We start from the raw sequence: 27,929 nt of genomic DNA, 5'->3' as shown, positions 1-27,929 counted from the left end.
CATTCCAGTGACGTTAGCGGCCTGCCGAGACCCAGAAGCTTGCGCCTCAGCCTGAGCCTCGACGTTCCACCGCCATGAGTGCCCTGATTATCTCACAGTACCCCCTTCCTTAGGAGTAGACTGTGGACACTCAAACCTGGATTTCCCAGGATTTTTCTCATAAAACTCCCTTATTGCTAAATCAGCATGAACTTGTTTAGCAGGACGATCTCTCTTCTGGTCCATATCCTTTCCAGTCAATTAAGAATTGTAATGAATTTCTCAAAATACACGAATCAAGAATTCTCTCAACCTCAAATTCTTGTTCACCATCAACTTCCACGGGTGGAGGGGTTGGGTCCGAAGTATTATAATTAGCTGCAGGGTTCAACAGAGAAACATGAAAAGAATTAACCCCCTAAAGGATCTGGGCAATTTGACTTTATAAGTTACCCGATTCATTTTTTCCATCGCTGGATATGGATCAATGAACTTGGGTCCCAGGTTGGCAGAAGGCTGGCATAGAGGAATGTGATGGGTAGAGACCCAAACGAAATCCCCAGGCATAAATTCATCCTCAACAGTTCGGTGCATATCAGAAAACCATTTCTGGGTATTTACAGCATTCCTAATGTTATTCTGTACTTGTTCCTAAATTCGGTTACACCTTGAGGACCATTCCTCTAACTCGGGAAGATTGGAAATACCAGAAAGTGCATTGAACTTAGGGTTAGAACCATAGATGATCTGGAAAGGAGATATTTTAGTAGAACTATTAACCTGATTGTTCATAGCAAACTCAGCAAATGGCAAAAACTAAAGCCAATCTTCTAGCAGAGCCCGTACTGGGGGCCGCAGGACCTGGGGAGGGCGGACATGATGGGGCTAAGCTAGGCTCCATCCAAGAAGGGGTTAAAAATCCTGGTCGGCTGTGTCCTGTTTGGCTGGCCAATCAGGACCAGGAAGGGGCTGGATGGGTGGGAATAAGGAGGTTAAATAGGCTGGGCGGAGCAAGGCCTACAGGGATTTCCTCCAGAAGAAGCTAGAGCTGGAAGCTGAGTGCTGTGCAGCAGAGATCCCTTACCTCGTGATGGATGTGGAGGCCTTAATTCAGCGCATCCGGCAGGAGGCTGCCACCCAGGGAGCGGACTGGGTCTCGGGCCAGTTCAGCGCGCTTGATGCATCTTCACCTCCGACTACAGCAGGGGCATCCACGAGGGTTCGGCGTCCGCCTGAGCGCCTCAGCCCTGATGCCTCCCCCAGAGCCCAGCGCCAAGTCGGGAGCCCCTCCGGGGACCCTCCAGCCCCACCTGCTAAGCGCTCTAAGTCTGGCAGCAAGCAGGCGGCTGGGAGGAATCCGCAGCATCGGCGGGGTTCTTCCGGCGGTGCGCACAAGAAAAGTTCCCCTAAAGCACCGCCAGCGTCATCCAGTTCCTCCGCAGCGGCGGTTCCCTCTGCGGGGAACAGGCCTGCTCAGCGCGGGAAGAAGACCAGGGCGGGTGTCTCCACCCGTGACAAGACGGCGGCCACATCCGGGGGGCCGGCCCAGCATTCTAGCTCAGCATCCCCAGGCCAGGCCGTCCACGGCTGTCCCATCCGGGCAGGCCTCAACCTCTGGGCAAGCCACGCAGCCTGCTGCGTCGGGCATGACGGCTGCTCGTTCCGGGCAGGCCTCCCCCCTTATCACCCCCCCTCACTGGCAGGAAGGCAAGCCAAAAGTCAGGGAGGCCCCAGCCCGGGGAAGAAAGTTCTGGAAGCCCTCCTCGAGGAGTCGCCGGGGTTTCCCCCAGGCAGAGCTCTAGCTCCTCCTCGGAGGGTGAAGCCTCTGATGGTGATCGTCCTGGTGGATCCGGAGCGTCGGCTGACCTGGGCTCATGCTCGGTGCAGCCAGGTGAGATGCCTCTGTTGCAGCATAGTGGGCATGGGGCGGGGGTGGGTGTTGCGGGGGGTTTAACTGTTAATACTGCTGTGCCTGTTACTGCTGTTTCCCCTGCTGTCAATGCCCTCCCTCCTGCGTCTGCCTTGTCATTAGTTACTGTTTTGCTGTCTGGTTTGCGAGAAGCCTTGCAGGCCTCGCCACTTACTGCCGTCCTGACAAATAGCCCGTCCGCGGCATGGGTGGGCCCTCCGGGTCACACACCAACAATAGTTCAAGAAGGTTTGGGAGCTTTTTTGTCACAGTCCCCACCCGCCTCTTCTCCCGGGCGACAGTCTGGTAACATGGGTGGGGGTATGGGTACTGGTTTGCCGCAGGTGTTGCCCCCTCCTCCCATTTTGCAGCCGGCAAGTGCAGGGGCTCAAGTTGCCGACGCCGTTCCGGCTCTTTCGCCCAGCTTAGGGGTGGGTCCAGCACTGGCAGTCGCCTCTCCCTCCCCGTCCTTAGCGGTGGATCAGGTTAGGTTAGCCGATTCTGCAAAAGGGGAAGTTTATGTGTGCTTTGAGGGTCCGTTAGGTACCCATTTAAAACCAGAAGTGAAGGAACGCATTTGGAGGGGCGAGTATGTTGAGATCTTTTCTTTACTCCAGTTAGAGAAATGTAATCTCGATCGGGCAAAACCGGACGAGAGTAAGAAAGAGGCTGATTCCGCGTACGTTCCAGAACTGGCAACAGGCCTTTAATATACTGGCGAGCGTGCTGGGCGAGCGGTATCCTGAACTTTGCTCGTCCTTATTTTGCTATTCAGACGGTATTGCTAAAGCTCATCGGGCTTACGGCGGCATTGCTTGGTTGCGCTACGACGAGCAATTCCGCCAGCGCAAGGCAGTTCATCCTTCGGTCCAGTGGGACCATAAGGACATCATGCTTTGGATGGAGTTGACGATGCCGTCGGGTCGCAGCAGCCAGTCCTTTCAGGGTGGAGCCAGTGGCCAAGGAACAACTGGGCAGCTGGCCACAAAAAAGAAAGGACTGTGTTGGCAGTTCAACGAGGGTTCGTGCCGTTTCGGGGGATCGTGCCGGTTCAAGCATGAGTGTTCCTCCTGTGGTGGTAGCCATGCCTTATCAAGATGTTACAAGGCAGGTAAGGGTCGTTCATCCGAGTCTTCAGGGAAGAGGGAAGACTCCGGTGAAAGTTCAAGAGATGGAACGGCACCTAAGTAGGTATCCCGATTTGACCGCCGCAAAGTTGTTACTGCACGGCTTCAGGGATGGCTTCGTTATCCCTAGCGCGTGCACGCCGTCTACCTCCCCTCCTTATCGTAATTTAAAATCGGTTGCATTGTGCCCGGATGTTATTTCTCAGAAATTGTCAAAAGAGGTTTCACTGGGGCGCATGGCGGGCCCGTTCTGTTCACCTCCGATTGAGGATTTGGTGATTTCCCCGCTGGGTTTGGTTCCTAAGAAGGAACCAAACTGTGATGATTTGCTCAGCTGCCTGTGCAGACAGGCAGCCCTTTGACCATTGTGTAAGTTTGCATGCTGCAGGACTCTGGAAAGAAGAGTTTCTGTCAGTTTTGCAGCTTGTGCTTGCAGAGGAATTTGCATACGTTGTCATGCAAATTGCCTGGCCACATTCATTGGAGGCGTGTACTATAAGTACTATGTCTTTCCCACAATGCTTTGCTGGTCATTTCCCTTCCATGCTCAGTTCCTGATGGACACTGCTGGAGTGTCAGCCATTGCTATCTAGTATAGTTAATTCCTGGGGGTTGCTTTAGGCTCCCCTTCTAGCCCAGTCAGGTTGTATTATCTGTATTGCCTGTTCTGTCTTGTCTTGCCTGTTTGCCATTGTCCTGTCCCTATGGTGGTTGACAGGAAATGGTTCTGATCTATGTTCTTGGAGTATAGCTGGTGCAGCGGTTGCTGCCAGCTATCTCTTCTGTTCTGTTTCCTGGGATCGCGCTAGCTACTTTGTGCTAGCGCTGGGGATCCTTCTGTTCTGTTTCCTGGGATCGCGCTAGCTACTTTGTGCGAGCGCTGGGGATCCTTCTGTTCTGTCTTGTCGGTCGCGATTGCGCTGTCACCAACGGCGGTTGATAGCGAATCGTTCTGTCTTGCTGAGATCGCACTAGCCGCTAGCGTTAGCGGCTGTGGATCTTTCTGATCTGTGTTCCTGCTTGGATCACACTTGCTCTGGCGGAAGAGCGGTGGATCCTTCCTGCCTAGTTCTTGTTTTTCGTGTGTCTGTCTTGTCCGCTGCGCTTGCTACAGGCTCGGTGAGGTAACCGTTAAGCAAGCGCTCGCGTCCCCTGTTTCATGTTTGTCTGTTTATGGTTAGTTAGGCGTGCTTGTCTCTATTGTGCTTATCACGTGGAGATCGCGCATAACCGCTTGCACTGTTGCGAATGAGTGCGGTGTTTGCGGTTAGCTAGCGGTTGTTGTTTTCCGTATCTCCTTATTGTATTTGCTGTGCCTTTGCTACCCTTGTATTCTATTCTGTTCTGCCTTGTGTCACGTCTCGCGATCGCACCTCTCGCGATCGCGTTCCTATTTCGTATCTGCTGTTGTGTGTGTGTGCGCGGTCGCGGAGTGGCGACTGGATTGGCGCACACACATACAACCTATCCCTTTTGCTCAATCTTATTCGCAATCGCCTCTCTTGCGATTGCGTTCTGCGCTTCGTACAATTCCTGTCTGGCACTTGTGGAGGTACAGAGGATTGGTTCCTCTGCACTCCCCAGCGCCATCTGCCGACAGGAATTTCCCTCTACAGGTGCATAGCACCTTTTGCTGGGTTCCTGCAAATTATACGCTTGTGGAGGATCTCCGCCGTGTCAGCGCACGCGTTGTGCGCTGATCACGGGGAAAGTTCCACAATCGTGACACAAACACGTTCCGACTCATTCATCATTTATCATATCCCAGAGGAGCGTCAGTTAATGATGGCATAGACCCGGGGCAATCATCAGTGGTATACACATCCTTTGATGTGGCTATCAAATGGGTCAGGCGTTTGGGACAGGGGGCACTCATGGCAAAAACGGACGTGGAATCTGCGTTCCGTTTGTTGCCGGTTCACCCTGACAGTTTTCGCCTGCTAGGCTGTTTTTGGGATGACAATTTCTATGTAGATTTATGCCTTCCCATGGGGTGTTCCATCTCTTGTCAGTACTTCGAGTCATTCAGCACTTTCATCGAATGGGTAGTGAAGGATGTGTCAGGTCTAGGGTCGGTCATCCATTATTTGGATGACTTCCTTTTCCTGGGTCCAAAAGACTCGCCGCATTGTAGTTACCTTCTGGCAACCATGCAACAGGTTTGCCATTCATTTGGAATTCCGCTGGCCGAGGATAAGACTGAGGGCCCTCAGTCTGTCATCAAGTTTTTGGGCATCACTATTGACTCGGTCGCCATGGAGTGTCGCCTGCCGGACGACAAGGTGGCGGACCTGTGTGCTACGATAACAGAGGCACTTAAGAGGAAGATCACATTACGGGTGCTGCAATCGCTATTGGGCAAGTTCAATTTCGCATGCAGAATTATGCCCATGGGGCGCATTTTCTGCAGGCGTTTGGCATCAGCAACGGCCGGGGCTTCGGTCCCACACCATCGAATTAGGCTGCGCAAGGAGCTACGGGATGACTTGGTTATGTGGCTATCCTTTTTAGCCGAGTTTAACGGTCACTCGGTATGGATGGAAAAAGGGATTACCACTTACGACCTGGAGCTGTTTACAGACGCTTCAGGGTCTTGTGGTTATGGGGCTTACTTCGCTGGACAGTGGAGTGCGGCCCCCTGGCCAGATGTGTGGGTACGGGCAGGTTTTACAAAAAATCTGCTTCTGTTAGAGCTTTTTCCAATTGTGGTGGCAGTTGAGTTATGGGGTAGCCAATTAAAAAACAAACGGATTAAATTCAACTGTGACAATTTGGGGGTCGTATTGGCTATCAATCAAGTGTCCGCTTCATCCCCACCGGCTGTATGTCTGCTTCGGCATTTGGTGCTGGCTTGCCTTCGTAACAACATGTATGTGTATGCTGTTCATTTGCCTGGAACGGCTAACGACGTGGCTGATGCCCTCTCTCGTTTCCAGTGGGATCGTTTCCGCAGAGAAGCTCCGGGAGCCGAGCAACAGGGCCTGCCCTGCCCGGAGGCCTTATGGACGATTCCTTTCGGACGATAGAGGAGTGGATGCAACGATCGGTGTCGCCCTCCACTTGGAGCAGTTATTCGGCGGTTTGGTCCCAATGGAACGCCTTACTTCAATGCGACGGTGCGATGGTGTCCTCAGAAGATCGTCTCTGTCAGTTATTCCATTTTATGGCGCGCTGCGGAGCCGAAGGTGTTTCACCCTCGGCCCTGGCTAAAAAATTGGCGGCTCTTGCATTTTTGTTTAAAATGCAAGGAGTCCAAGATATTACAAAAGACTCTCGGGTTCGTTTGGCCTTGAAAGGCTATCGCTACGGTATTGTAGCCTGGGATACGCGTCGACCAGTATCTTTTTCAATATTATCTGCCATGTGCTTGCGTATGTCTGATGTTTGTGTTTCGCCATATGAGTCTCGTTTGTTTGCTGCTGCTTTTTCCCTTGCCTTTTTTGGTGCCTTTCGGATTGGGGAGTTGGTTAGCGCCAATAAGAAAAACCCTGGGGGTTTATTACAAGGGGATGTTTCAGTATCCGATGCTTCTGTGGTGATTTATCTGCGAAGATCAAAAACTGATCAGTTGGGTCGAGGTAGGATGGTTACGCTCTTTCCTATACAGGGGTCCCCTGCTGGTCCAGTTGTGTCAGGAAAAGGTTTTTTGGAGGTTAGGTCAGACATGGGGATTTCTTTCTTATGTCATGAAGATGGGACTTCTTTATCCTGTTTTCAGTTTGTGGCAGTTTTTCGGAAACTGCTTAGTCTCCTAGGCCATGATCCTCGTAGTTTTGCATCCCATTCCTTCCGGATCGGGGCTGCAACCGAAGCTGCTAGGTGAGGTTTAAGTAACTCCTTGATTAAGAAAATCGGCCGGTGGGAATCGGCCCGCTTTCTTTCTTATGTTAGGCCTCACCTTTTATGATGTGTTTAAATCAGGTATTTTTTGTTGCAGTTTTCTAAATAAGCGTTATGCTGGTTATGTGTTTCAGACGTCTCACCTTGCCTGGTGTGGATTCTCGGCCATTCCTACGTTGCCTGGGGAGCTCAGCGCGCTGGAGCCAGGCCGGAGGGCCGTCAGCTGGGCATATCCCGAGCCCAGGCTCGCGTACGCTGGATTGGTTTTCCGGGTATGATATGGGCGCGAGTGGTGCCAGAGGTTCACCGCTTTGCCAGACTGGATCGCCCCCCTGATGTTTTGGTGATCCATGCAGGCGGTAACGACCTGGCTTCATGCCCTACCAGGCGCATCATGCGGGACATAAAATTTGACTTTTTAAGACTACGCTCCAGCTTCCCGAGCATGATAGTGGTTTGGTCAGAGATGGTGGGCCGGCTTAGGTGGAGACAGGCTAGGTCAGTTGACAGGGTAAACAGGGCAAGAAAGAAGTTAAATAGAGATATATCCAGGTTTGTGGTTCGTAACGGGGGGTGGCAATACGTCACGTGGATTTAGAAGGGGATAACTCCAGGTTCTTGAGGATGGATGGGGTCCACCTGAATGCGGTGGGCACAGATCTGTGGACCTTAGCACTTAGCGAAGGGATTCAGAGGGCCCTTAGGTTATCCCTCCCCTTAATGTTCTATTAATGTTCTATTAATGTTCTAATTTTTACATTATTGTTAAATTATGCAATAAAGATTAAGGGCTGCTCTGGCCTTTATTTTCCCCACGTTATATGGTAGTCATGTGTCTCTGTGTTATGGTTGGCTGGGGAATAAAGGGGGTTGGTTAAGGGTACGAAGGTTGGAGGCAATTAGGTTATGCCCTCATCAAGCAGAGCCCGTACTGGCGAACACGGTAAATCCAGCGCTGGAGACTTGGGCGCAGCAGCGCAGGAGACTTGGGCGCAGCCGGCGCCACCATAGGCCGTAATAGGAACTACGGCTATCGCAGGCACATGGAGTAACTTCAGCGCCGTCAGAAGACGGATCTGAAGTTGCTTTTAAAACAATAATTCGGCTTCCAGCTATTGCTGGAAGCCGAATTATTTCATTCCCCCACTATCCATGTCGGCCTGGAGGGGGAATAGTAATTAACACGGCCCGGACTTGTGCGGCAGCAGGATTAGCCATATACTGGCTGTGTCCTGCGCCCAAGTCTCCGGCGCCGTTCTCTCTCGTACGCCGTACTGGGGGCCGCAGGACCTGGGGAGGGCGGACATGATGGGGCTAAGCTAGGCTCCATCCAAGAAGGGGTAAAAATCCTGGTCGGCTGTGTCCTGTTTGGCTGGCCAATCAGGACCAGGAAGGGGCTGGATGGGCGGGAATAAGGAGGTTAAATAGGCTGGGCGGAGCAAGGCCTACAGGGATTTCCTCCAGAAGAAGCTCCCTCCCTCCCTCCCTTTGTTATTTTACATGTTGTTTTCTCTGTGTTTGTGTGTTTTTCTTTTCTCTGTCATTGCAGCTGGAGGGGGTCAAGAGCTGGGAGGTGAGGTGTTCGCCTTTGGTGCGTACACCTCCAAAGAAGTTCAACGCCTTCAAAGACTGCTGTGATGGGCGGAATGCAGCTGTCCCCGAGCCGGTGCCTGCGGCGGGGGGGCGGTGTTAAGAGCTGCTTCCCTTTACGTTTAAAATGTTTTAATGTTGTACCTCCGGATCCCTCCCCTTAATGTTCTATTAATGTTCTAATTTTTACATTATTGTTAAATTATGCAATAAAGATTAAGGACTGCTCTGGCCTTTATTTTCCCCACGTCATTTGGTAGTCATGTGTCTCTGTGTTATGGTTGGCTGGGGAATAAAGGGGGTTGGTTAAGGGTACGAAGGTTAGAGGCAATTAGGTTATGCCCTCATCATGACAATCTACAACAAAACATCTCAAATACTGTTTCAATGACTGATTTATTCTTTTAGTTTGTCCATATGACTCGGGTTGAAACCAAGAGGAAAATGACAAAAACTCCCAATTTGTCACAGATGGCACGCCAGAACTGGGAAACAAATTGCACCCCTCTATCAGAAACAATGTTTTCAGGAACACCATGGATTGTAAAAATATTCTCAACAACAATTTGGGGTAATTCCTTAACTGATGGACGTTTAGGAAGGGGTACAAAGTGTGACATCTTACTAAATCTGTCCACCACTACCCAAATGACAGTTTTACCCTGAGAAACTGGAAGATCAAGCACAAAATCCATGGACACATGATCAATGCTTTTCAGGAATAGGCAAGGGCAACAAGGTACCTTTAGGTGCAGTACGTGCCACTTTACTTACTTCGGGCACAAACAGAACATGATTTCACAAAACCCTCAACATCTTTACTGAGAGAGGGCCACCACACATCCCTCCTGAGAAGCTCAATAGTTTTTTTTAATTCCAGGATGACCTGCCGATTTATCTGCATTAAATTGTTTAACCACTTTACCCCCGCCCGTACGGATTTCTCCGTCCCTTTTTCCATCCTTTAACCCCCAGGGACGGAGAAATCCGTACTTTGCGCACTCCCGCCGCTGCCCGCGCTCCCGCTCGTAAACACGCCGCCCGCCGCTAGTAAACACGCCGCCGCCTGCTCACCCGGAGATCAATGAACGGGAAAATCCATTCCCGTTCGTTGATCTTAGCCCCGAAATGATCCGCTGCTCTCCGATGGGCAGCGCGATCATTGTGAAACGATACAAACTTACCCAGCCTCCAAGTACTTCCTCCAAGCTTCCGGAAGGACGCTTGGAGGTCGCATTAAAGCAAAACGTTAATGTGGCCATCTTGTGGCCAAATAGTAAAACTACACCCTACACATTTTTCACATACAAATAAATTACTTTTACACAAAAAATTAACTCATTACCTCCCACACTCCCAATTTTTTTTTTTTTTTGTAATAAATTTTTTTTTAAAAATGTACAATAAAAAAAAATACATAAATAGTTACCTTAGGGACTGAACTTTTTAAATATTTATGTCAGGAGGGTACAACACTGTTACTTTATAAACTATGGGCTTGCAATTAGGGATGGACGCAAAACTGAAAAAAATGCACGTTTATTTCCAAATAAAATATTGGCGCCAAACATTGTGATAGGGACATAATTTAAATGGTTTTATAACCGGGACAAAAGGGCAAATACATTTCATGGGTTTTAATTACAGTAGCATGCATTATTTAAAAACTATAATGGCCGAAAACTGAAAAATAATTAATTTTTTTCCCACATTTTTCCTATTTTCCCATTAAAACACATTTAGAATAAAATAATTCTTGGCATAATGTCCCACCTAAAGAAAGCCTAATTGGTGGTGGAAAAAACAAGATATAGATCGTTTAATTGTGATAAGTAATGATAAAGTTATAGACGAATGAATGGATGGAGGGCTGAAAGGTGAAAATTGCTTGCTCTGGTGGTCAGGGGGTAAAACCCCTCAGTGGTGAAGTGGTTAAAGACTACTTCTCCCAGATCACAAGGAATAAACAACTTCCTAGGAGGTTCATTCCAAGGTGCCTGGTCTTGGATCTTGAGCAATTGGTTGGAAAGATCAGGAGACTATTTACAAGCAAAGATAATGCATTTCTTAGGAATCATGGATACAGGATCCATATTGGCATTTTCTTTCAGAAAACATCTGGATTAGTGTTGGGCGAACAGTGTTCGCCACTGTTCGGGTTCTGCAGAACATCACCCTGTTCGGGTGATGTTCGAGTTCGGCCGAACACCTAATGGTGTTCGCCCAAACCGTTCGGCCACATGGCCGAACTAAGAGCGCATGGCCGAACGTTCCCCGAACGTTCGGCTAGCGCTGTAATTGGCCGAATGGGTCACATGGTTCGGACCCGAATGCGCTCTGATTGGCCGAACTGTCACGTGGTTCGGGTAAATAAATACCCGAACCACGTCATATCTCCGCCATTTGTCTGTGGGTTTAGCTTTGGGTAGGCAGGCAGGGTAGTTCGCGCTCCAGCCACGCTAGCCAGGGTCCCCCCAGTCATTGTGTCGCTGCTGGGAATAGTAGTACACCGCTCGCTCAGCCACACTATATAGCATTCTGTTTACTGCCACTCTGTGTACCTCGCTCAGCCACACTATATAGCATTCTGTTTACTGCCACTCTGTGTCTGCTGGGAATAGTAGTACACCGCTCGCTCAGCCACACTATATAGCATTCTGTTTACTGCCACTCTGTGTCTGCTGGGAATAGTGGTACACCGCTCACCCGCCACTGTATAGCATTGTGCTCTGTGTCGCTGCTGGGAATAGTGGTACACCGCTCAGCCACACTATATAGCATTCTGTTTACTGTTCTGTGTCTGCTGGGAATAGTAGTACACCGCTCGCTCAGCCACACTATATAGCATTCTGTTTACTGCCACTCTGTGTACCTCGCTCAGCCACACTATATAGCATTCTGTTTACTGCCACTCTGTGTCTGCTGGGAATAGTAGTACACCGCTCACCCGCCACTGTATAGCATTGTGCTCTGTGTCGCTGCTGGGAATAGTGGTACACCGCTCACCCGCCACTGTATAGCATTGTGCTCTGTGTCGCTGCTGGGAATAGTGGTACACCGCTCAGCCACACTATATAGCATTCTGTTTACTGTTCTGTGTCTGCTGGGAATAGTGGTACACCGCTCGCTCAGCCACACTATATAGCATTCTGTTTACTGCCACTCTGTGTCTGCTGGGAACAGTAGTACACCGCTCGCTCAGCCACACTATATAGCATTCTGTTTACTGCCACTATGTGTACCTTGCTCAGCCACACTTTATAGCATTGTGTTTACTGCCACTCTGTGTCTGCTGGGAACAGTAGTACACCGCTCACCCGCCACTGTATAGCATTGTGCTCTGTGTCGCTGCTGGGAATAGTGGTACACCGCTCACCCGCCACTGTATAGCATTGTGCTCTGTGTCGCTGCTGGGAATAGTGGTACACCGCTCACCCACCACTGTATAGCATTTCTGTACTGCCACTGTACTGCTGCCAGTCAGCGTGTACTTTAAGGATAAGTGAAATGAGGAAGAAATCCGGTGAAAGAGGGAGGGGCAAGGGAAGAGGTGTTTCCCCTGACGGTTCACGTACAGGTCACAGGGGAGCACCCAAGAAAACCCACTCAATACCGTCCATGTTGTCCAGGACAACAACCCTCACAAATCCAAAAGAACAGGACTAGATAATTACTTGGATGACCTCTCAAGCGTCCAGCAGTGGGTTAAGCAGCACCAGCACATCACGCACGAGGTCCGAGTCCTCAGCCAGTTACAAGGAGCCAGTGGGCACAAAGCTGACACAACCGGCAGCGACACCACGCACACAACTGCCAGATAACCAGTCCGATGAATTACCTCAGGACACAATGGGGTATTCGCAGGAGCTATTTCCAGCCCAACAAACTTCCACCTTTCAAAGGTCAATGGAGGAACAGCCAGAAATGTTGTGCCCGGATTCACAACCATTAACTGTGGGAAATGCACCGCGCACTGAAATACAAGGCGAGTCCGAGGAGGACTCGGAAACCCAAATCCCAGAGCAAGTTGGGCAGGAGGGGTTGCAATTGCAGGAGGTCGGCCGACAAGATCTGGAAGACGACGTTGGAGTGAGCTGCGCAGAGGTTGTTCTGGGGAGCTCTACTCCACGGCGGCGGCCCCCCACAATGACATATGACGAGTTTCAGGAGATGGAAGAGGAGGGTATGGACAATGTTTCTGAACGAGAACATCGCCGTCGTAGCAGCAGCACAGATGAGTCTGTTGAAGAACCCACTGCTGCACGAGTTCGCCTTGTGCCACAAGGTAGGCGGCGCGCAATTTCAGGCACCACAAGCGTGGAAGCTCAAGTGAGAGGCAAAAGAGGCGCAAACAGAAATCGCCAGCAAGGCAGGTGCTCCAAAGTCTGGGCTTTCTTTGAAGACTGCACTGAGGATGGTACTATGGCGATTTGCAAGGTGTGCAAGACCCGCCTGAGCAGGGGGAAAAGTATTAACAACCTCTCCACCACCAGCATGAGCCGCCACATGCTATCCAAACATCCCACTCTGTGGGCAAACGCTGCAGGACAGGGTACCAGCAACACTGCCTCCCTTGGGGTCACCAGACTCACCACCAGACCCGCCTCAGCAGCAGCAGTAGCCCAGCCATTGCGTGGTTCACAACATTCACAAACATCAGACGACGCTGACACTGTCACTTTCCGGAGTAGTGCTCTTGAGGTCTCCCAGTGTTCATCAAACACAACAACTAACAGCCCTTCAGTGTGCAGCCCTACGATTCAGTTGTCTGTCTCGGAGATGTTTGATCGCAAGAGGAAATTGCCAGCAAATGACCCCCGGGCCGTGGCAGTAACAGCCAGCATAGCCAAGCTTCTGGCCTGCGAAATGCTGCCATATCGAGTGGTGGAGACAAACAGCTTCAAGGGCATGATGTCAGTGGCCATCCCACGTTACGTGGTTCCCAGCCGCTACCACTTTGCGCGCTCTGCAGTGCCTGAGTTGCATGAGCACGTGGTCAGCAAAATAACCCGGAGCTTGAAGAATGCCGTTGCCTGCAAGGTTCACCTCACCACTGACACCTGGACGAGTGCGTTCGGCCAGGGTCGATACATCTCCCTTACCGCGCACTGGGTGAACCTTGTGGAGCCTGGCAGCGATTCCTCACCTGCTATGGCGCGGGTGTTGCCCACGCCGCAAACAGCTGCACCGCCGTCCCTCCCACTGGATAACAACAGCAGCACCTACCTCTCTGACTCCTTCTCCTCCAACGCATCTCAAAGCTGTACCTCATCCGGAAACGCTAACCCAGCAGCAGTAGGATCATGGAAGCAGTGCAGCACAGCTGTTGGCATGCGTCAGCAAGCATTGCTGAAGCTGATCTGCCTTGGGGATATGCAGCACACAGGGGAGGAAATTTGGAGGGGAATAAAGAAACAGACGGATTTGTGGCTGGCACCGCTGGACCTGAAACCGGGCATGGTGGTTGTGTGTGATAATGGGAGTAATCTCATTCGCGCTTTAAGGTTGGCTAAGCTGACACACATCCCTTGCCTGGCGCACGTGATGAACCTAGTAGTTCAGCGGTTCCTGAGGACATACCCAGGCGTGGCCGATCTTCTGTTGAAGGTGCGACGAGTGGCCAAACATTGCAGAAATTCCAGTACTGCTTCGGGGGCACTCGCCAAGATGCAGGAGCGCTTCAATCTCCCCCACCATCGCTTGCTGTGTGATGTCCCTACGCGCTGGAATTCTACGCTGCACATGCTAGCCCGCTTTTGCGAGCAGAAGAGTGCAGTGGTCCAGTACATGACGGCGCAGTACCGAGGCGCATCCGGACAGCTGCCAAGCTTCTGTGGATCCGATTGGGCCAACATGTTGGACCTCTGCCAAGTCCTCCAAAATTTTGAGCAATCCACGTTGCTTGTGAGCAGTGACAACTCTTTAGTCAGCATTACCATACCACTGCAGTGTTTACTGAAGAGGTCAATGTTGAAAATCAAGGAAACAGCTGTCATGATGCAACTGGGGGAATCTGAAGGAGAAAACGATCAGCGTGATGGTACCAACATCAGGCCATCCGCATCAGGAAACGCTGGCCCCAGCAGCTATGACGAAGAAGAGGAGGAGGAACAGCTGGAGTTGGAGCAGGAATTTCCTGCCACCACTGACGAGGGCCAGAGCGGTGCACGTTGGACTTCCACAATTCAGCGCGAATGGTCAGCAGAAGCAGACCAGGAAGAAGGTGACGACTATGATGCATCACAACAACTATCACAACGCTCACAAGAGGATGATGAGGATTCTGGCAGGACTCTGGCACACATGGCTCAATTCATGCTAGACTGCATTGAACGTGACCCACGCATTGTGCGCATTCTGGACAACACCAATTACTGGGTTTATACCCTTCTGGATCCACGGTATAAACACAATGTTCCAAAACTGCTTGAAGAAAGAGTTAGACAGGTCAAAATGGAAGAATACCAGCAGGCCCTTGTGGAGACTTTAGAGAGGAGATTGACATCCTCCCCCTCCTCTAGCCAGTTGTACGCCGACAGACTGACTTCTGCAAACCCAGGACGACCAGGAGGGCAGCAAACAACACAAGCCGCAGCTAGTGCCCAAAAGGGAATGGTATCGGCAGTGTCCTTGGAGTGGGAAAATTTTATGACACCCATGCAGCAGCAGCCCACAGAACAGCAAGCGTGCAGATCCACCTCCAACACCGATCGCCTGGAGAAGATGGTCAAGGACTACATGTCAGATGGCGTAGCTGTGTTGAACAATCCATCTGCACCCTTCAACTATTGGGTATCGAAGCTAGACACCTGGCACGAACTGGCAATGTACGCAATAGAGGTGCTGGCTTGCCCGGCAGCCAGCGTTATGTCGGAACGCTGTTTCAGTGCTGCCGGAGGCATCGTCACAGATCGGCGTATCCGCCTCTCCATAGAAAATGCAGACCATCTGACTCAAATTAAAATGAATCAATCCTGGATTGGAAATGACTACGCAACACTCCTGGACCCCAACCAAGTAACATGATCAATGACCATCTGTGATGGGTTAGCGTTTCCGGTCCCTGTTTATTGAACCTCTCATCTTTATTACATTTATGACTGCATGGCGGCAAAAAGCATTGCTATATCCGCACGCTATTTGTCCTCATGCAAGGCCTGGGATGCTGTGTCTCAAAAAGCGTGGCCTTCTCCTCCTGCGCCTCCTCCTGTTCCATCACGTGTGCTGCTGCTGCTGCTGGGTTAGCGTTTCCGGTCCCTGTTTATTGAACCTCTCATCTTTATTACATTTATGACTGCATGGCGGCAAAAAGCATTGCTATCCGCACGCTTCTTGTCCTCATGCAAGGCCTGGGTTGTGTCTCAAAGTGTGGCCTTCTCCTCCTGCGCCGCCCTCCTCCTGTTCCATCACGTGTGCTGCTGCTGGGTTAGCGTTACGGTTACCGGTCCCTTTTCCTGGAACCTCTTCTCTGTATTACATTTATGACTGCATGGCGACAAAAAGCATGTTACCTGTGCAAAGAAACATGACATTTTCCGCATTTAAAAGACAGTTTTTCCTTTGAAACTTTACAATCAATTGTCTCAAAAACTATAAGCTCTTTTTCAAATATTTTTTTTCCTCTTGTACCCACTCCCAAGGTGCACATACCCTGCAAATTTGGGGTATGTAGCATGTAAGGAAGCTTTACAAAGCACGAAAGTTCGGGTCCCCATTGACTTCCATTATGTTCGGAGTTCGGCGCGAACACCCGAACATCGCGGCGATGTTCGGCGAACGTTCGCGAATCCGAACATCTAGGTGTTCGCCCAACACTTATCTGGATAAGGCATCAGCCTTGACATTTTTTGAACCAGGCTTATAAGTGATGAGAAAATTACACCTAGAGAATAACAATGCCCAACAGGCTTGTTGAGAATTTAGTCGTTTAGCATTTACCAATGTACTCAAGGTTCTTATGAATGGTATAAATTGTCACAGGATTTTCTGCACCTTCCAACCAATGCCTCCATTCTTCTAAAGCTAATTTAATAGCTAATTATTCCCTATTCCCAATGTCATAATTTCTTTCTGCGGGAGAGAATTTCCAAGAGAAAAATGCACAGGGGTGTAGTTGCTCAGGGCTGCCAGAAAACTGAGACAATACCGCTCCAACTCCCACCTCAGATGCATTTACCACAATAATGAAAGATTTTTTTTATATCCGGATGAACCAAAACTGGATCGGAACAAAAGGCCTGTTTTGACCCTTCAAAAGCTGCAACAGCCTTAGAGTTCCAATTGGATGGATCTGCCCCTTTTTTAGTGAGATCCGTAAGAGGAGCGACTTTGCCAGAGAAATTATTAATCATTTTCTTGTAAATGTTGGAAAACCCCAAAAATCGTTGCCAGGCTGTAAGACTGTTAGGCTGAGGCCATTCTTACACAGCTTTGACTTTCTCCTGATCCATGGTCAACCCGGTATCAGAGATCACGTAACCCAGAAATGTGATGTAACAATCTGCTAGTGTGTGAGCACTAGCAGACAGACAAATATCAGACGTTCCCACAACGGGAATGTCTACAGACAGTGTTAGTAGAAGGCAGCACTAACACTGAGTACAGATATAAAGAATGGTAAGGCAATCAGGGTTGGTAACAGATCTGTCAGATACGGTACAAAATCGGCAGGCAAATACAATGTTAGTAAACAGGCAGAGGTCGGCAACAATCAGATGTGCAAAGGTACAGAATCATTAGGCAAAAGCTAAGTGAGTGTTCAGGCAGAGGTCGGCAACAGATCAGATTGACAAAGGTACAGAATCGTTAGGCAAAAGGTAGTCAGAGGATCACGCAGAAGTCAAACACAGTATATCAAACAGTAATAATAATAATAGGCTAGCTAGTGTGGAATCCCCGGGGTCCTGCCGGTTCAAAGCACACAAGGATCTGACTAAGGTCTGAAGCCTTCACTGCGAAGTTTTAGCTAGAGCAGACAGTGAGCAAGTGTCAGCACAGCTCTTAAATAGCCCGGGGCAAGCAGGCAACCACGCCCCTAAGCCGCTTAGCCCAGTGCAGTTTCTAGGCTAAAATGCACCCAGGGTGAGGGTGTAAAAATTGCGCCCCCCGAAGCAAGGTATGGGTGCCCGCAGTATAGGTTAGCCAGGTCTAGTTGCACTCAGTATAGATTCCCCCAGAATAGGTACCCCAGTATGGGTAGCCAGCTATAGATCCCCCAGTATAGGTAGCCAGGCATAGGTGAGCCAGTATAGTTGCCTCCGGTATAGGTTAGCCAGGTAGGTTCGTCCAGTATGGGTAGCCAGTATAGTTGCCCCCAGCATGGGTTAGATAGGTAGATGCCCCCAGTATAGGTTAGTTAGGTAGGTGCCTCCAATATAGGTAGCCAGTATAGTTGTCACCTGTATAGACTAGCTAGGTAGGTAGGTGCCCCCAATACAGGTTAGATAAGTTAATGCTCCCACTATAGGTTAGATAGGTAGCTGCCCCCCAGTATAGGTTAGGGAGGTGCACCCCAGTATAGGTTAGATAAGTAGCTGCCCCCCAGTATAGGCTAGATAGGTAGGTGCCCCCCAGTATAGGTTAGATAGGTAGGTGCCCCCAGTATAGCTTAGATTAGGTAGGTGCCCCCAGTCAGGGCCGGGCCAAGGCATAGGCTGGAGAGGCTCCAGCCTCAGGGCGCAGTGTAGGAGGGGGCGCACAATTCATTCAGCTGTCATTCCTAATTGTGTATGAAGCAGAAAGAAATAAGAAAAGGGGATACATAGCAGTGACTGCAAGCCAGATAACTAGATATTAAGGTGTTGGGGAGGTTGTGGGCCCTGTGGCCCTCTTAGTCTAATAGCAATCAGTGTGTGATGGCTGGGGTGGCAGGGATGGAGGGGTGCACTTTGGTGTCTCAGCCTTGGGTGCTGGAGGACCTTGTCACGGCTCTGCCCCCAGTATAGGTTAGATTAGGTAGCTGCCCCTCAGTATAGGTTAGATTAGGTAGCTGCCCCCCAGTATAGGTTAAGTAGGTGCCCCCCAGTATAGGTTAGATAGGTAGGTGCCCCCCAGTATAGGTTAGATAGGTAGCTGCCCCCCAGTATAGGTTAGATAGGTAGCTGCCCCCCAGTATAGGTTAGATTAGGTAGGTTCCCCCAGTATAGGTTAGATTAGGTAGCTGCCCCCTCAGTATAGGTTAGATTAGGTAGCTGCCCCCCAGTATAGGTAAGGTAGGTGCCCCCCAGTATAGGTTAGATAGGTAGCTGCCCCCCAGTAAAGGTTAGATAGGTAGATGCCCCCCAGTATAGATTAGATTAGGTAGGTGCCCCCCAGTATAGGTTAGATTAGGTAGGTGCCCCCCAGTATAGGTTAGATAGGTAGGTGCCCCTCAGGATAGGTTAGATAGGTAGGTGCCCCCCAGGATAGGTTAGATAGGTAGCTGCCCCAGTATAGGTTAGGTAGGTGCCCCCCATGATGGAGGGGGGAGCCGGAGCCGCGGGGAGGGCAGCCCGACCTTTCCCTCCCTTGCTCTCCCCGGGCCGCCCTCCGTGAGATCTCCCCTCGGACTGCAGAGTAATGCAGCAGGAAAGCGCTATACAAAACTACTCAACTCCCTGGTTCCAATCACTGCTCACCCGCCGCCAGTCTCCTCTCTCTGCATAGACGCTGATACACACGCTGCTTCCTGTTTAGTGGTGGCTGGATGGTGTAATGGTTAAGGGCTCTGCCTCTGACGCAGGAGACCAGGGTTCGAATCTCGGCTCTGCCTGTTCAGTAAGCCAGCACCTATTCAGTAGGAGACCTTTGGCAAGTCTCCCTAACACTGCTACTGCCTAGTGGCTGCAGCTCTGGCGCTTTGAGTCCTCCAGGAGAAAAGCGCGATATAAATGTTATTTGTCTTGTCTTGTCTTGTCTTGTCTTAGCCGGAAGCAGCGTGTGTGTGTATCAGCGTCTATGCAGAGGGAGGAGACTGGCGGTGGGTGAGCAGCGATTGGAACCAGGGAGGTGAGTAGTTTTGTATAGCGTTTCCCTGCTGCATTACTCTGCAGTCCGAGGGGAGATCGCATGGAGGGCGGCCCGGGGAGAGGAAGGGAGGGAGAGGTCGGGCTGCTCTCCCTGCTGCTGCGGCTTCACCCTCCATCACAGCGCCCCCCTCCCAGCAGCGCTCAGGGCGCCCGCACGGGCCGCACAGCCGTAGAAACGGCCATGGCTTAGCCAATCAGGCACCGGAGGTGGAGCCATGCATGTCAGCTGACAGGTGATCAGCTGACACGCTTCCTTAGAGTATAAGAGGGGCGTCGCCGACAGCGCATGTGTCCACCCTCATTTGCAGTCTGAGAATCATGCAGCCGGATCTCTGCATGAATGCTGCTGACACCATCCGCTGCTGACACCATCCCTCTCAACTTGACGAACACCTTTTTCACATGGTCATGAACTTCAGACAAGGAAGAGAAGATTAAGATGCCATCAAGATAAACAACAATAAATTTGCCAAGGAACTCACAAAATATATATCAGCTGCTTTTGGAGAAAATACATCTGCAAACTCTTGATAAACAGGAGGTAACTTTTGTCTAAGGAGTTTGGTACAACTTGGCACATTTTTTGTAAACACTCATCATTACACTGAACAGACCAGCTAATCAACTGACCAGACTGCCAATCAAACACTGGGTTATGTTTCTTCAACCATGGTGGTAACCCAAGAAGAATTGGATAAGAAGGTCAATTCAATCAATAAAACTTCATGACTTCAAAATGCAGAACTCCTACCTGCAAGGTGACTTCAGTAGTTAATCTTAACATTTGGTCCTCCTGTAACACTGTATCATCAACAGCGGTGATACGTATCAATTCAGACACTGCAGTTGTCTGAATGGATAATGTCTCTGCTAGGGAAATGTCCATAAAATTGCCCACCACCCCACAATCGATTAAAGCATGGCAATTGTACACGATTTCTCCTTTAAGAATGGAGAGGGGTAGCATGATGAGATTATTTTCTGGAGAGAAATTCTAATTGCCTAACTGGTTTCTCTTCACCCCAGTTAAGTATTGGAGTTTTCCAATTTTTATTTAAGGCATGATTGAACAATGTGTTCAGGTTCCCCACGATAGAAACATAATCTTTTCACTTTTCTCCGATTTTTCTCTTCCAAGGAGAGTTTTGAAAACCCCAGTTGCATTGGTTCCTCAGTAGTTGTTGTGATGTTACTATTATTGGAAGGAATGGTAGCAGGAATATATATGTAAGACTTTCCCTGGTGGCGTTGTGTGACCCGCCTGTCAACCCGGATTGCTGTTGCGGCTGCAGTCCGCGAACAGCCTGGGACAAACCGTCCAACTGTTGCTGTTGGTTGGTAACAGTGGTGTACGAGTTAGCAACCGCCAGCGTAAAAGCTTGTACTTGCTTGCAAAGCTCTTCCATATTGATATTGGTCTGCTCTAATGTAACGATCTGCTAGTGTGTGAGCACTAGCAGACAGACAAATATCAGACATTCCCACAACGGGAATGTCTACAGACAGTGTTAGTAGAAGGCAGCACTAACACTGAGTACAGATATAAAGAATGGTCAGGCAATCAGGGTTGGTAACAGATCTGACAGATACGGTACAAAATCGGCAGGCAAATACAATGTTAGTAAACAGGCAGAGGTCGGCAACTATCAGATGTGCAAAGGTACAGAATCATTAGGCAAAAGCTAAGTGAGTGTTCAGGCAGAGGTCGGCAACAGATCAGATTGACAAAGGCACAAAATCGTTAGGCAAAGGACAAAGGCACAGAATCGTTAGGCAAAGGGTAGTCAGAGGATCAAGCAGAAGTAAAACACAGTATATCAAACAGTAATAATAATTATAGGCTAGCTAGTGTGGAATCCCCGGGGTCCTGCCGGTTCAAAGCACACAATGATCTGACTAAGGTCTGAAGCCTTCACTGCGAAGTGTTAGCTAGAGTAGACAGTGAGCAAGTGTCAGCACAGCTCTTAAATAGCCCGGGTAAGCAGGCAACCACGCTGTCAGGCCTGTCAGAATATCCACTCACAAATCAGCCCCAATGCCCCAATCTATCACCACACGCTTCACCCTATGTGGCGCATCCCCGCTTGAACAGGAGGTGAGGAGACAACACCTACCCGACTTCGGTTACACCCAGGCCTTAAGTGTGCAAAGTATTGGGGCTGAATGCAGGGTGAGCGAATATTCCTCCAGGCCAAACTAGGATACAAAGTAACACGGTCCAGAGACAATCCGAGGTCATACACGTAAGATCAGAGGTATCGAGGTACACAGGGATAAGCGATATCAGAGTCGGATTCCAGGCAGAGGTCGGTACAGGCGGCGATCAGCAGTAGTAATATTCCAGGCAAGGTTCAGGTCAGGCGGCAAACAAGAAGAGTAGTCGTTATCCAGGCAAAATCGGTACACAGAAGATGCACAATATAAATATATATAACAGCACCCAGCAAGCAAACGCTAAAGCTATCACGGGCAATGAGCTAGTGAGGAAGCAGTGTTCAAATACTTTCACACACCCAATCAGTGGCCGGCCACTCTCACAGCAACCAATCAGCATACAGCAATTCCCTGCCTAAGTGTCAGCTGTAATCTTCAGCTGACACAACCAATGGTGGACCCTCTCGAATGTCAGCTGACTGCCAATGTCAGCTGACACTACAAGGAACGCTTTCTGAGCGTATAGGACAGACGCTTGGATCTATGCGTCCGTCCCCGCTCACTTCCTGGATGCGCGCGCACACCCCTGTTACTATGGACGCCGGGGTTGCTGTGCGCGCGCGAGGACGACGCGGATCCGGAAGTGCCAGAATGCGCCTGACTCCCGGCGGACCCGGCTGCATCGCGGGACTCCAGAGGTGAGTTCCTGACATTACCCCCCCCCCCCTTGAGGAGTGGCCCCTGGACACTCCAATCGATGTTTATCAGGAAATGTATCATAAAATTCTTTAATCAATTGATCAGCATGAACCTGTCTAGCGGGAACCCATGATCTTTCCTCTGGTTCATACCCCTTCCAGTCAATAAGAAATTGTAAAGATTTTTTAACAACACGTGAATCTAGAATTTTCTCAACCTCATACTCAGGTTCACCATTGACTACTACAGGATCTGGAGGAGTAACTGACTGGTCACAATTAGCCGCAGATTTTAAAAGCGACACATGAAAAGAATCTACTCCCCTTAAAGAATAAGGCATCCTGACTCTATAAGTGACGTTATTGATTTTCTGAGATATAGGGTAAGGACCAATAAATTTAGGACCCAGCTTGACAGAAGGTTGTCTAAGGGGAATGTTTCGAGTGGACACCCAAACCAATTCCCCAGGAACAAACCGTGGCTCAGGAGATCGATGACGGTCAGCGAATGATTTTTGTCGCTGCACTGCCACCTTTAAGTTCTCCTGAACCTGTTTCCAGACCGATTCCATATGAGAAATCCAGCTGTCAAGATCGGGAAGATCAGAGGAAGGTGGAGGCAGAGAACAAAATTTAGCATGCAATCCTGTAACAATTTGAAAAGGAGACATGTTAGTAGAAGCATTCACTGCATTATTAATAGCAAATTCTGCAAAGGACAAATAGTCAGACCAATTGTCTTGACAATTGGCTACAGAACATCGCAAAAATTGCTCTAAAGACTGATTGGTCCTTTCTGTCTGACCATTAGTCTCTGGATGGTACCCTGAAGAGAACGATAAAGAGATTCCTAAACAATTACAAAAAGCCTTCCAAAATCGTGACACAAATTGGACCCTCCTGTCTGATACAATATTCTCAGGTATCCCATGTAACTTAAAAATGTTGTTAACAAAAAGCTGGGCCAATTCCTTAGCAGACGGCAATCCAGGCATTGGTACGAAATGACACATTTTACTAAACCTGTCCACAACAACCCATACCGCAGTATTACCCTGAGAGATGGGCAAATCTACAATAAAATCCATGGAGACATGTGTCCAAGGTTTTTGTGGAACAGGTAACGGCATAAGAGTCCCTTGTGGACTGGATCGCAACACTTTACTCCGAGCACAAACTGAACAAGATTTCACATAAGCACACACATCTCTGCTCAAAGAAGGCCACCAAACAAGTCTTTTTAACAAATTGTGCCCTGTGGTTTTGGATTCATGAAATTGTCATAAGACCTGTAACCTGAGGTGAGGGGGTACAAAGAGACAATCAATCGGCTTCCCTGGTGGAACTTCTCTTTGAGCAGATTTCAACTTTTCTGAAAGGTCAGGTGACAGACTAATAGCCGCAATAATATATTGTTTAGGAATGATAGTTTCAGGAGCCTCAGCCTGAGGACCCAAAACTCCAAAACTACGGGACAAAGCATCAGCTTTCACGTTTTTTGACCCAGGTGTAACGATTGGTGTAACACAGAGAGGGTCTGATTACCCGTGATCTGCAGTATCACCGAGAATGCAGAATATACCCGATTATTGATGATCTGCAGTATCACTGATAATCAGTATATACTAACCTCTGGACACCTGAGAGAGAAGTGAGTGATTGGGTGTAACAGTAACACTAGTGGACTGTACCTAAGGAGTAGGTACAGAGGCAGTAAGGAATACTGCACAGACGTATGTTCCTTCCGTAATCCTAGACTCTCCCGGGGGAGGAGCTAAGCAGAAGGTGGGAAGGATAGAGCGTGAGTGACACCAATGAGCGGGTGTCACTAACAGATCTGGGAACTGCCTCTAACAGTAAGGCTAGTTCTCGAGGTCGGCCAAGCCAGGTCGTCAACACACAGACAGACAAAGTACAGGATCAGAAGGCAGATACGGAATCCAATAACAGGCAGGGTCAGGCAACGGAGAATCAGAATAACGAGGTACAGAATCAGGAGGCAGGTACAGAGTCCAGGAACGAGCAGAGGTTGGCAACAGGATATCAGAAATAGCAAGGTACAGGATCAGAGTTCAGAGGAATAGTCAGGCAGGCAGGAGGTCATAACAAATAATACAATTCAATATTCCTAATGCTAAGGTGTGAGCTCCTTGATGTCAACACCTTTGGAAACTATGCTAGAACACAGAAACATATGTATAAAGAAGCAAAGAAGCGTGCACCTTCCGTCTCTGGGTTTATTTCCGCATTGGTGACAATTCCGTAATACAGGGATTCATCATATTCATTAAATATTGCGTATAAACATCGTGCATACTAGGTCTTACGTATCCTTTAGTGAGTGGGTCGTCATAGTGGAGGTGGGTGGTGGGTAGTAGGTGGTATAGCGACGGCCGTTTCGCGTCTCCTGACGCTTGGTCACGCTGCAGACCACTGTGAATGGGGGCTGTGAGCTTCCGTGATTAAGACGGAGCATTAGCTCCGCCCCTTCCGGTCGCGTCACTTCTCCCATACTTGAGCTGGTTGCCATAACTACAAAGGACGCCGATCCAGGGGATAGAGGGCGGAAACAAAAGTTCCACCTTCACGCCATTGGCCAAACAAAGGGAAGTATACAACTGTAACCTTGTTTGTAAACACTTACCAATACCTATGACGGCGCTTTCATATAGTTGTACCACCCTCCTCAAAATGAGGGTTCGTGTGGTGCACAACTATAAATACACAGTGCTACCCTTAATGGGGCACCTGTGCAGAGGGCATATTGTTACAGCCCTCCTTTCCGCGAACGTCTGTATTAAATGGCTACATTGAAGGGTCCCGTTATCTCTCTGTAACCAGCGTCCCCGTTGTCATGGCAACTGTGAGGTAAGTGTTTTGTGAAATAGTGTAAACTTTAAAAACACTTGGGGGGTATAAATTAGGTTTAAGTTACACTGGAATATATTTTTAATACCAAAAGGTGGGGCATCTACCAAGGAGCTAACCTTAACAGGTAATAATCCTACTTTGCCATTATTACTTTTTACAGGAACCTAGCTGGATTCTATCCATTAGTCATCTACTTATCGCTCTATGGCCTCTAAACCGATATTTATCCGGCAGTATATATTTTATCCATTTCTGTCAATTACAGATTATACCCATCTTAATTCTAGCATTACATCCACAAAACTTAATATAAATATGGTGTCAAACAGTCTTTTTCTTAAAAGAAATTCTTTCAAGGGTCCAGCATGCAAGAAAGTTCTGTTTTGTCGTTAAGGCCTAACGGGCCCATTGCTTCAGTCCTCAAGATCATCTTGGTTTCCCTCCTCAATAACAGCCTCTCCCTATCACCGCCCCTTGATGGGGTCTCTTGTTTTTCTAGCGCTAAAAAACGTAAATTAAATCTTTCAGTAGAATGCTTTTTTCTCATGTGTTCGATAAGTCGGGTACAGCCCTTTCCCGATTTGATGGAACTCATATGGGAGAAGTGACGCGACCGGAAGGGGCGGAGCTAATGCTCCGTCTTAATCACGGAAGCTCACAGCCCCCATTCACAGTGGTCTGCAACGTGACCAAGCGCCAGGAGGCGCGAAACGGCCGTCGCTATACCACCTACTACCCACCACCCACCTCCACTATGACGACCCACTCACTAAAGGATACGTAAGACCTAGTATGCACGATGTTTATACGCAATATTTAATGAATATGATGAATCACTGTATTACGGAATTGTCACCAATGCGGAAATAAACCCAGAGACGGAAGGTGCACGCTTCTTTGCTTCTTTATACATATGTGATTGGACTCTTTCTTCAGGTGTTTATGCAGAGCACACGCCTCGTGACTTATAAATGAAGTGCATATAGTGGGGCTCATAGTAAGTTGTTTGTGCAATTCATGCTGAGGACTATCATCCTATATGTGGGAAGTGCCACACAACAGCTTCTTTTCCTTCAAGTGACTACCAGGGCCGGATTTGTATTTTTTACTGCCCTAGGCCAACTATCTCCAGCCGCCCTATGACAACAGCGGGGTTAGCAAAGGGTTATAGGACATAGAGAAGCGGGGTGGTTAAAGATACTGATAGAATAGGAGAACAGTGTTAGGCATTTCTGAAAAAGGAGTTTAGGTTAGGCAAAAGTAAAATAAATGCAGTTAGGGGAGAGTAAGGCACCATTCACAGTGGTGCTTTGTGGTGTAACAGCCTCTTTTTTAACGCTGCCTATTGCATTGAAATGCACCACCTATGCAATGTTTACAGTGCAACAGGTGGGTTGCGGTATGGTATCACACTGTATGCAAGTGCGTTAAAGCTAAACGTGTATATTATCAGTAAAAGTGAAGCATACTTTTGCTTCAAACTGTATGCTTCACAGTACCCAATGCAATGTGAGCATAATGTGCAGTGCTGCTGTCCCAATCTCTTGTGTTCCTGCTGTCACAGAATGCAACGGCCACTGTGAACATGACCTAAAAGCTAGTGCCTTGGGCTACGAATTTGAGAATAAAATTATGGGAAAAAGGATAAAATTAAGTATCAGCTTAGTGTTCGTGATCACAAGATGAGGGTGATTAAATTGAATTAGGACAGTCAGTGACATGACTATGTACTCTGTACAGTGCTGCAGAAGATGTCAGTGCTATATTAATACATAATAATAATAATATGGTAAGACATTAGACTATGACTATGGTAGGATTAGATTGTGAGCTCCTCTGAGAACAGTCAGTGACATGACTATGTACTCTGTAATGTGCTGCAGGAGATGTCAGTGCTATATAAATATATAATAATAATATGGCAGGACATTACACTATGACTAGGGTATGTATTAGATTGTGGGCTTCTCTAAGTAAAGTCTGTCAGACATGCCTGTGTACTTTGTAAAGTGCTGCAGAAGATATCAGTGTTGTGGGGCTTGGAAGGGGGGGAGGGCATACAGACGTCAAGATAGGAGAGAAAAGATAGGAGAATAGAGCACATATGGGGGAAAGAGAAAATAAAAAGTGAGATCACTAGATGAGAGAGGAAAAGACAGAGAGAATGTGATGTGTAGGAAAGTAAAGAGAGAGATGGTGGAAAAGTCAAATTTCCTTACCAGAACTGCAGTCTGACCTGTACTGTTTGTTATTGACATGCCAGGCATCTAGTGGTGGGAAGACACGTAAATGAGAGAGAGTGAGAGGAAGGGTAGTGAAAGCAGCAGCACTGATGGAGCTTATCTTCATTGGGCGATCTCTAATTGCAGTCATTTTGTTTACTCACTCCTCTGTAAAGATCTCTCTTCAAAGCTAAGCTTCTTCCCCCATACGGAGACGAGACGCTAACAGCAGCTCTTTCTGCATGGTTTAAATCACCCAGTAGTGTGACAAGCAGCCCGGAGAGGACGGGGGCGTGCCTGCACAACACACAGCTCCATTACAGGGGGAGAGGAGGTGATGTACTCGCAGCGACTGGCATCAGCATCACAGAGTTTCCTGCAGCGTCATCACCACTCACCCAGGAACTCAAGCTGTGCGTGGCCGCAGACGGGTCTTGCTGGCTGTTTTGTTGTGTACAGTGCACACGGCACTGTACACCAGCAGGAGAATACTGCGGTTAAGTGCTCACCAGCCTGCTGAGAGGCTCTAAATG

General features: G+C 48.9%; 1 long non-coding RNA gene across 1 annotated transcript in view; it reads right to left on the bottom strand.

Moving 5' to 3' along the window:
- LOC137531767 (uncharacterized) overlaps positions 1-27,929 on the bottom strand; it is a 125,683-nt gene that overhangs the window by 28,163 nt on the left and 69,591 nt on the right. The gene's annotated exons all lie outside the window — the stretch shown is intronic.

This window comes from Hyperolius riggenbachi, chromosome 9 (assembly GCF_040937935.1).
Source record: "Hyperolius riggenbachi isolate aHypRig1 chromosome 9, aHypRig1.pri, whole genome shotgun sequence".
Taxonomy (NCBI): domain Eukaryota; kingdom Metazoa; phylum Chordata; class Amphibia; order Anura; family Hyperoliidae; genus Hyperolius; species Hyperolius riggenbachi.
Note: the sequence above shows the minus strand (reverse complement) of the source record. Positions and strands in the feature narration are given on the sequence as shown.